The 11,533-nt window shown below is 42.3% G+C and overlaps 1 long non-coding RNA gene across 1 annotated transcript; it reads left to right on the top strand.

Moving 5' to 3' along the window:
- Window positions 1–255: 255 nt before the first annotated feature.
- On the top strand, window positions 256–1,597 carry LOC142180635 (uncharacterized). The gene is made up of 2 exons (XR_012709261.1): window positions 256–521; window positions 1,387–1,597. It is a non-coding gene; the product is annotated as an uncharacterized LOC142180635 (long non-coding RNA).
- The last annotated feature ends 9,936 nt before the right edge of the window (window positions 1,598–11,533 follow it).

An 11,533-nucleotide genomic window follows, 5' to 3' on the forward strand; every position in this document is an offset into this window, starting at 1 on the left:
AGTGAGTAATTTTAAGTAAGTGGGAATACATCTCAATTTTACGGGTAATTGATTAATTACCGGGTAACAGAACACTACCCAGTTAACTAATAAGTGGATAAAAATTAATAATCTCCACCCACCCTTCCACGTGGCAATAGGCCAAATATATGACTAATTGGTCATACATGCTTAGTGGCAAGAAACGTGTAATTCATTTAATATGCTTACTAAAGACTTAGAAAAGCTTGGTCTTTATGCTTAGTTATGAATTAAAGTAATATATATGCTTATCAAAGACTTAGAAAAGCTTGGTCTTTATCCTTAGTTCATGTAGACAGAAGAAGAATGCAATTTTAAGTCTTTCTTGATAAGTTCAATACTCCAAGCAAGGACGCCAAGTTTTCAAAACTCTCCAAGGAAGTTCTTGCAATCAGTTAACAAGAATTGATTAGAATCGTAGCAACGTAAAATTTTGCGTTTCAAAAGGGGTACGGTGCAATCTTCTCCAAGAATATTATATGGAGTTTTTCCCGCTCCAGGTATGTTAAGGCTATCCCTTCTTTTTTTTGGCATGATCCATACGATATAAACGAAACGTGCAAATGCACAAATTTCATAAATGACTCTATTCATAGAAGTATTAGAGATATCTATGTTCCTGAATTTCCATGTGTCATAATATTTTATCATCTGTCCATGGGTCTCAGAAAAATATGAAAGTTGAAAAAAAAGTTTACTTTATGATATTGCTCAAGACAAAATGGTCTTATGAATTTCCGAAAGATTTTATTAACGTACTTTTCATGCATTACGTTCATGTGCATTGACCCATGACCAGATAGCGTTATATACGCGTATATATGTATATATATGTATATGAGATATGGGAAAAGGTTACGTCGTTATATATGCACCACCACCTGATCAGTTGGTATATGATGATGATGTTGCCCACAATGGCTGAAAAATGATTCAAACGGTGTTATATACACGTATATATATAAATATGATTCAAATGGCATTATATACGCGTATATATATATGTATGTATATATATGTATATGGGATATGGGAAAGGTTATGGCGTTATATACGCACCACCACCTGATCAGCTGGTATACGATGATGATTTTGCCCACAATGGCCGATATGATATGATGGGATGCCCTCAGAGGCTGATGGTGTTATGAAACATGTACCTATGCACGACATGACATTCATACACATATGCATGACATTAAAAGTAATTTATGATTTACAAAGTTGTTCAAACTTACAAGTTGAGTTATGTACTCTATATGTCTTCCATGTCTCTTATGTATTTATTTATGTGCCTTACATACTCGGTACATTATTCGTACTGACGTCCCTTTTGCTTGGGGACACTGCGTTTCATGCCCGCAGGTCCCGATAGACAGGTCGAGAGCGCTCCAAGTAGGCTATCAGCTCAGTGGAAGATGTTGGTGTGCTCCATTTGATTCAGAGTTGCTCGTTTAGTTAGTATGATTTAGATGTGTATTATTTGGTAAGGCGGGACTCTGTCTCAACCTTTATGACATTTATGTACTCTTAGAGGCTTGTAGACATATGTCATATATATAAAAGATTGTACGGACTTATCGGCCTATATTTTAAGTTTATAAAGGATCATATTGGCCTATTAGGCCCATATGTCATGTGTATATGATAATGTAATAAGAAATATACGTTACGTTGGTACTCGGTTGAGTAAGGTACCGGGTGCCCATCGCGACCCATCAATCTGGGTCGTGACACCATGGGTCATACACACTTATAGGGAGCAAAACCAAGTAGCAAATATGCTTGCCAAACATGGGACCATATTAGCATGCAATGCTTCCACAACTATATTTTTGCAACCACCTCCTTTTGTGATGCATGACTTTCTAGCAGACCAACGGGGCACTCTTCATAGACGCCCTCTACGTACACCTCCTGAAGAGGAACCTATCTCCTTTAGCCTTGATAATGAGATGAATGCCAGTATGGATAATATAGTAAATGCTGCTCCTAGTAGGGATAATGTAGTAACAACTGGTGGGCGTGATCAATTGTTTTTTTGTAATGCTGAATCCCCATCAGTTGATGCTCCTTGTAATACTACTTAAATTATAAATATAAGCCTTCTTTATTGACCAAAAAAAAAGTTATTGAATTAGAAAAAATGAAGTAATTCTGATTTTAAAACTTATTGGAAAGACATGGTAGATTAATATTGAACCAACTTTGTTTATTTTCATAGAGTGGGCCAACTCCTTATTAAAGGAGAAATGGGTCAACATCTTTCACTACAGTATTTTTGGACCCGATCAAGCAGAAAAATCCTTTAGCTCACCATTGGGCTCATCTTGAGTCAAAGGTTCAAAGGCCCAACAACCTCTTTAAGCCCCAGATCTGTAGTAACAACATGTTACTATGCTACAGATCTGACCTCTTTATTTTATAGCCATAACCACTTTTGACAAAGCATAATGGCATGCACTATCACTTTATAAAATAGTCACTTTAAACTCAAGTTAATAACCTAAATAAAAATTTGTTGCACCTTGTAAACCAACACCTTAAAACCTTACACAAACAGCCATTAGACCTGTTTTTTGTAAATAGTAGACCTCTTTCGTCAACTCACATCACATACTGTCACGATCCTAAAACCGACCCGGTCGTGATGATGCCTATCGTGAAACTAGGCCACCCGACACAAATTCCAAATCCAAACTAGTATTTCAAAAAGACATTTTAAGCTATTAATTGATATATTTCATATCATGGGTCTAAATAACCAGTGCGAAAAGAAAATACAAGCCCGACATCGAGGTGTCTCAAGTCACGAGCATATACAAGGTCTGTCTAAGTACAATGAAGGCTATCATAGTCCGGAAATAAGGATACTAGATACAATCTAAGGAAAAATAAGAAGGAGAAGTGCAAGGCTGCGAACGCCGTACAACTGCCTTGCTGACTCCGAAAGACCTGCTGAATGAACGATCAGCGCTCAACTATCACGACCCGCAACTCCTGGATCTGCACACAAGCTGCATGGAGTAATGTGAGTACGCCAACTTAGTAAGTAATAAAAGTAAATGAAAGCTGAGCAGTAAGAAAACAGATAATTCCACGTCACAGCACTATAGCAAAACAATATGATTCCAAAACAGTACAAAAATCAATTATCCCATAAAAACTCAATTTTAGTAGAAATTTTTAAAAACATCTTTCAATAATTTTCAAACAAGTGATGAAACAGTGAGTAAAAAATGATGAAAACATAAATAGCCCCTTGGGCAAGACATGTACCATAAACCGCCCCTCGGGCATAACATCAGTCAGAACCAGCCCCTCGAGCTACCTCACAATCACTCGTAATTGGTCCCTCGGGCAACAAAATAAATCAAGAACAACCCCTCTAGCAACATCACATCACTCACACTGGGTACCTGCACTCACTGGGGGTGTACAGACTCTGAAGGGGCTCATACAACCCAAACACTATCATAACCCATCTCGTAGCATAATTAATCAGGCTCTCAGCCTCTCATATATCACAAAAATTGTACAACATGCTGTGGCGCGCTGCCCAATCCCATGATATCCTCACAACACAGACCCTCGGCCTTACTTAGTCAGAAACCTCTCAAGCCACTCGAGCTAACAATAAAATAGGGTGCTCAGCCTAAAATATCATTTATGCATCAAAATCGAAATAAATAAGATTGAGTTATGAAATCAGTAAAACATAGCATGACTAAGTATAGTTATTAAATCAAAACAATGAGGAATTTCAGTAAAGAAATCCCCTACGGGTCCAAACAGTTGGAACAAAGCTCAAATATGGCATTCAGCCCAAAACATAGTAATATTTTCTAACATAAGATAATATCAAATAGTTTCAGTTAAATACGCAACTTAATAGTTGGTACAGGACAGACCAAGTCATAATCCCTAACGGTGCACGCCTCTCAAACTCATCATCAAGCGTGTACGTCACCTCAAAATAGTACAACGATGTGAAATTCGGGGTTTCATCGCCTCAGGACAAACCAGTCCGAACTCTAACCTGCGATGCCTTTACCTCTCGACTCAGCCTCCAAATACTCCAAATCTAACCAAAATCAGTATCACATCATTAATACACACTAAAGGAACAAAGCCCAAGCGAAAATAATCAAATTAACTCAAAAATCCCGAAATTGGCCAAACCTGACCCCATCTCGGAACTGATAAAAATTACAACACTAGAATTCTTATCGCCTCACGAGTCTATACATACGAAAATCACCAAAATCGGACCTCAAACGACCCCTCAAATCCCCATTTTAAACTCTCCAATTTCAAGCCCTAATTCCCCAATTTTATCCCTAATTTTCCCACAAATTCCATGATTAAACAACGGGAAATCATCACACATATAAGTTTTATGACTCAAGTTACTACCCTTGCTGTTAACCCTTGAATCCCTTCCCAGATTCGCCCTTAAAAGTTTCAAAGTCGTCCAAAAATGGTGAGAAATAAGCTAAAAATCGCGAAGATGGACTTTTATACTTTTTGCCCAGGCATCTCGCACCTGCGACTCCCTTCACGCTTCTGCGGTCAAAATAATAGCATCTGCGATTTTTCACTTAAGTCCTCAAGGCTGCATCTGCGCCCAGGAACTGCACCTGCGGTCCCACAAATGCGCCCAACACACCGCACTTGTGGTCTTCCCCTGATGTCAAGATTTTGCATCTGCAGTCTCCATACTGCATGTGCGACCTCGCACCTGCGGTCCCCAATCCGCAGATGCGGAAGTGATAGAAACAACAAATTCAGCATTACCAACTCAAATCCAAACTCTCCGTCAACCACCCAAATCCGTCTCGAGGCCCTCGGTACCTCAAACAAACATGCCAACAAGTTACATATTCATTCCAACCTTCGGAACACTCAAAACAACATCGAACCACCAAATTACCCTCGGATTCAAGCCTAAGGATTTCCAAATTTCCAAATTCCGCAAACAATGCAAAGACCTTTCAAACCTCATCCAAATTACCTGAAATTTTGCACACACATCACAAATGACACAACAGACCTACTCCAATTTCTGAAATTCCAATCTAACCCCGATATCAAGATTTTCGCTACCAACCGAAAAACCCGAAATTCTCAATTTTGCCAATTCAAGCCTAAATCTACCACAGACCTCCAAAATATATTCCGATTATGCTCCTAAGTCCCAAATCACTTAATGAAGCTATCCGAAGCATAAAAGCCCAACTCCAAGATCGTTTACCCACAAGTCAACTTCTGTTTGACTTTACCAACTAAATAACCAACTTAAGAAACTAAGTGTCTCATTCCACCCTAAGACCACTCCGAACACAACACCACCAACACGATATGATGAAATATAGCTAAAAAACACACAAGGAAGCGGAAATGGGGGAAACAGAGCGGTAACTCATAAAACGACCAGCCGGGTCGTTACGTCCTCCCCCTCTTAAACAAATGTTCGTCCTCGAACGAGCCAAGAAACATACCTGAAACCTCAAATAGGTGTGAACATCTGCTACGCATCTCCCACTCGGTCTCCCAAGTAGCCTCCTCCACGGGCCGACCTCTCCACTGCACTTTCACTGAAACTATATCCTTTGATCTCAACTTTTGGACCTGCCGCTCCAAAATAGCCATTGGCTCCACATCATAAATCAAATCACCATCTAACTGAACCGTGCTGAAATCCAAAACATGAGATGGATCGCCAATATACTTCCAGAGCATAGAAATATGAAATACCGAATGCACGCTCGACAAACTAGCTGGAAAGGCAAGCTCATAAGCCACCTCCCCAATCCTCCAAAGCACCTCAAAAGGCCCAATGAACCGAGGACTCAATTTACCTTTCTTTCCAAACCTTATAAAACCCTTCATGGGTGAAACCTTCAGTAGGACCTTCTCCCCAATCATGTAAGACACATCACAGACTTTCCTGTCAGTATAACTCTTTTGCATCGATTGCGCTGTACGAAGCCGCTACTGAATCACCTTCACTTTTTCCAAAGCATCATGCACCAAGTCTGTACCCAAAAGTTTAGCCTCACCCGACTCAAACCAACATACTGGAGATTTACACCGTCTCCCATATAAAGCCTCATATGGAGCCATCTGAATACTCGACTGATAACTGTTATTATATGCAAACTCCGCGAGTGGTAGAAACTGATCCCATGAACCCCCAAAGTCAATGACACAAGCGCGCAACATGTCCTCCAATATTTGAATAGTGCCCTCGGACTGCTCGTCCGTCTGAGGGTGAAAAGCTGTGCTCAACTCAACCTGAGTACCCAACTCTCGCTGCACGACTCTCCAAAACTGCAAAGTAAACTGAGTACCTCTATCTAATATGATGGAAACTGGGACACCATGCAAGCAAACAATCTCTCGGATATAAATCTCTACTAACCGCTCTGAAGAATAGGTAGTACACATAGGAATGAAGTGCACGTACTTGGTCAACCGATCCACAATCACCCAAATAGTATTGAACTTCCTCAAAGTCCGTGGGAGTCCAACTACAAAATCCATGGTGATCCGCTCCCACTTCCACTCTGGAATATCTAACCCCTGAAGCAAGCCACCCAGTCTCTAATACTTGTATTTCACATGCTGACAATTGAGACACTGAGCTACAAATCCCACAATATCCTTCTTCATTCTCCTCCACTAGTAATGCTGTCTCAAATCCTGATACATCTTCACGGTACCCGGATAGATGGAGTACCGCGAGCTGTGGGCCTCCTCCAGAATCAACTCCCGAAGCTCGTCTACATTGAACACACATATCCAGCCCTGCATCCTCAATACCCCATCATTACCAATGGTCACATCTATGGCATCGTCGTGCTGAACTCTGTTGTTGAGGACAAGCAAATGAGGATCATCATACTGGTGCTTTCTGATGCGATCAAACAAGGAAGACCGAGAAATCACACAAGTTAAGACCCGTCTAGGCTCTGATCGCAGCGGACTCAACCTAAGGAAGAGTGGGCGCTAATACTTTTACCCAATAGCGGTATCGGGGTCACTTTTCCACAGGGAGCTTCAATTTGGAGTTGGGTGTTTGTATGGTCTAGGACTATGTTTTAGCTCCTAATTGATCTTCTAACATTTTTGGTTTTCTTTTGATTATCAACTACAATTTATCAACTACAAGTTTAAAGCTAAGTTAGGCTAAGATATAGATTCTAAGTTGTATTCAATATAGAGAAAGGCACTAGGGTCGTGGCATGTACCTAGGTGGTCAACTAACGGGTAGAGATTCCTAATGCAAGAATGATGAATATGGGACTTATGCTATAACCGTTGCACTTTTGTACCCACTCTCACACCTCTCGGTAGAGAGAGTGATTTTGCCCAATTGCCTCTCTCGAGACCAATTGGGTAGGCCAATTTGCCCAAGCAACTTATGGTTCAAGTTGGGTAATTACTCTCTCGAGGTTTAACCCGTTAATTGGGACTACCATTCTCATGGGTCCATCCCAATTCCTTGTTGGAATTAATCTTGGGGTCATAGACTCTCTTTCTCAAGAAGAGTCAAAACTCACTAAGCTAGACTTAGTGTTTGCAACCACCAAATCTTAATGAAAACATAAAATTAATCCAAATAACAAATACCCAACATCATTCATGCACTAAACAATCACACCCATTAATTACCCACACTAGGGTTGAGCCACAACCCTAGCTAATGGGTTTAGCTAGCCATAATAGAAACAGAAATTGAAGAAATAGTAGATGAAATTGACATAATAATTAACTACAATATTAATCTACTCAAATCCACGTTAATACTAGAAGAAATTTCCCAAAATAGGCTAAAACCGTGAAGTCTCGAGTTCAGCTGCTATCTGATAAAAAACCAAAACTGAAAACTAACACCTAAAAAGTAAAATGTTCTATTTATACTACACAGGAAAAACTAGACAAAAATACCCCTGAGGCTCTAGCGCGGACCGCGCACAAATGACGCATGGCCGCGTAGGGGTTTGGGTCTTCATATCTTGCTTCTGACACTTGGGGACGCGGACCGCGCAAATGCGATGCGCGGCCGCGTAGGGCGTTTCCACGCGAACCACACTGATTAGGTGTGTGGCCGTGTGGGTTTTTGCCTTGAATGACCGAGTCTCTGACACTCTTGGGCGCGGATCGCGTGGAAAGGAGCGCGGACCGCGCATCTTGACTTGAAAATTGCATGGTCTCTGAACTATCCTGCGCGGCCGCGTGGCAAAGCAGTGCGGACCGCGCAGGTTGACTTGGAAATTGCCCAGCCTCTGAACTCTCCTGTGTGGCCGCGTGACAAATCAGTGCGGACCGCACAGGTCATTTTGTTCCCCACTTCAGTTGTCTTTTGATACTTGGCAGATTTCACTCCTTTTTGAGCCGATCTTTGGTATTTGTCATCTTGTCGCTCAAACCTGCAATCAAGCGCAACTTATAAGCATTTTGGGACTAATTTATGGCAGTTAATGCACAAAGCTTAGGTAAGAATGGGTATAAAACATGTAGAAATCACAGTTATCAGGCTCCGAAATATCCAACCTCACAAACCGATTGGCCAAGTCCTGAACATCAACTACAATAGGTCTCTCCCCAATATGAATATATGTCAAACTGCCCATACTCACCGTATTCCTACTCAAAGCGTCGGCCACTACATTGGCCTTCCCCCGATGGTACAAGATAGTGATATCATAGTCCTTTAGCAGCTCCAACCATCTCCGCTGCCTCAAATTGAGATCCTTCTGCTTGAACAAGTGCTGGATGCTATGATGATTGCTAAACACCTCACAAGACACACCATAAAGATAATGCCTCCAAATTTTCAATGCGTGAACAATGGTAGCCAACTCTAAATCATGAATAGGGTAGTTCTTCTCATGTGGCTTCAACTGACGAGAAACATACACAATCACTCTACCCTACTGCATCAACACACACCCAATACCAACTCTCAAAGCATCACAATACACTGTATATAAACCTGAAGCTGATGACAAAACTAACACTGGAGCTGTGGTCAAGGCAGTCTTGAGCTTCTGAAAGCTCACCTCACACTCATCCTACCACATGACAGGCGCACCATTTTGAGTCAATTTGGTCAAGGGTGATGCTATAGATGAAAATCCCTGAATGAACCGACCGTAATAACCCGCCAAACCGAGAAAGCTGCGAATCTCTATGGCTGAGGATGGCCTGGGCCAACCTTGAACTGCCTCTATCTTCTTTGGATCAACCTGAATACCCTCACTGGACATCACATGCCCCAAGAAAACCACTGAACTGAGCCAAAAGTCACACTTGGAGAACTTTGCATAAAGCTTTTCCTCCCTCAAATGCTGCAATACCACTCTAAAGTGCTCCGCGTGCTCCTCTTGACTACGCGAGTATACCAGAATATCATCAATGAATACAATCACAAACGAGTCAAGATAAGGCCAAAACACACTGTTCATCAGATGCATGAACATTGTCGGGGCATTGGTCATCCCAAAAGACATCACAAGGAACCCATAATAACCATATCGGGTCCTGAAAGCTGTCTTAAGAATATCTGAGTCCCTGATCTTCAACTGGTGATACCCTGACCGGATATCAATCTTGGAGAACACCCTCGCTCCCTGAAGCTGGTAAAATAAATCATCAATACGAGGCAAATGATACTTATTCTTGATTGTAACTCGGTTCAACTGCCTATAATCAATGCACATCCTCATTGTGCCATCCTTCTTTACAATAAGAACTGGCGCACCCCACGAAGACACACTAGGTCGAATAAACCCCTTATCAAGGAGTTCCTAAAGCTGCTCCTTCAACTCCGCTGGTGCCATATGATACAGTGGAATAGAAATGGGCTGAGTGCCCGACACCAAATCAATACCAAAGTCAATATCCCTGTCCGATAGCATGCCCGACAGGTCTGCAAGATACACATCTAGAAAATCCCTCACTATCGGGACTAAATAAATACTAGGAGCCTCTGCACTAACATCCCACAAAAGCCAAGTAAGAAAGACAACCTTTCCCAACCATCCGCTGAGCCTTCAAAAATGAGATCACTCTACTAGGGACAAAATCAGTCGAACCTTGCCACTCAATCCGTGGCACACCCGACATAGCCAACGTCATTGTCTTAACATGACAATCCAAAATAGTACGACATAGAGATAACCAATCCATGCCTAATATCACATCAAAGTCTACCATACAAAGTAACTGGTCCACTCGGGTCTCCAAACCCCCAATAGTCACCACATACGACCGATATATGTGGTCCACTACAACAGTATCGCCCACCGGAGTAGATACACGAACAGATGAAACAAGAGACTCACGGGGCATATCTAGATAACGAGAAAAATATGACGACACATATGAAAAAGTAGAACCAGGATCAAATAACATAGAGGCATCTCTGTGACAAACTGAGACAATACCTCTAATCACCACATCTGAAGTAATAACATCAGGTCTGACTGGAAGTGCATAGAAACAGGCCCGACCACCACCTGATCGACCTTCCCCTCTGGGAGAGCCTCTAGCTGACTGTCCTTCAACCCTAGCTGGTTGGGTGGGTGGTGAAGTAACTGGTACCGAAGTCGATGACTGACTCCTCTACTGAGATGGACCCCCAAGATGACGAGGACACTATCTCCACATATGCCCCAACTCTCCACACTCATAACAACCCCCTAGTGCTGGAGACAGGCACTAAAGGGAACCCCTAGCATCGGGATGACTAGCAGAAGAACCTGGCATGGAAGAGCCCTAAACTGATGGAGCACGGGAAAAACTCTGGCCTTTAAGGGCACTAAGTGAGGAATGGCCCTGATGAAAACTGTGAGAACCATGGCCCGATGATGCCCCACGATAAACTAGACGAGCTGACTGAGCATGCCTGAATGGACGGCCTCTGTTGTGATGAAACTGACCCCCATGAGGAGCACCACTGAATCCACCCTGACCACAAGGAATTTTAGCCTCCTTCTCAACCCTCTCCTAACCATCAACCATCTTAATCTGTCGAGCTATGTCAACAACCTTATCAAAGGTAGCACCAGATACTCTGTCTCTGGTCATAAGCAAAAGCTGAAAACCGAGACCATCTATAAACCTCCTGATCCTCTCTCGGTCTGTGGGAACCAACCAGACCGCATGACGAGCCAACTTGGAGAATCATATCTAATACTATGTAACAGACCTATTACCTTGACGAAGCTGCTCGAACTGCCTGCGCAGCTCCTTTCGGCGAGACTCAGGTACAAACTTTAACAAGAAGAAAACTGAGAACTGCTGCCAAGAAAGGGGCACTGCGCCAACCGGCCTACGCCTCTCGTAGGCCTCCCACCAACTAAGTGCAGCCTCGGAGAATTGGAAAGTAGTGAACGAGACCCACTGGTCTCCAGAATACATGCGGTCCGAAGCATCCTTTGATACTTATCTAACAAACCTTGTGCCTCCTCACCCTCAGCACCACTAAATGACGGAGGCTGAA

Source organism: Nicotiana tabacum, chromosome 5 (assembly GCF_000715075.1).
Source record: "Nicotiana tabacum cultivar K326 chromosome 5, ASM71507v2, whole genome shotgun sequence".
NCBI lineage: Eukaryota > Viridiplantae > Streptophyta > Magnoliopsida > Solanales > Solanaceae > Nicotiana > Nicotiana tabacum.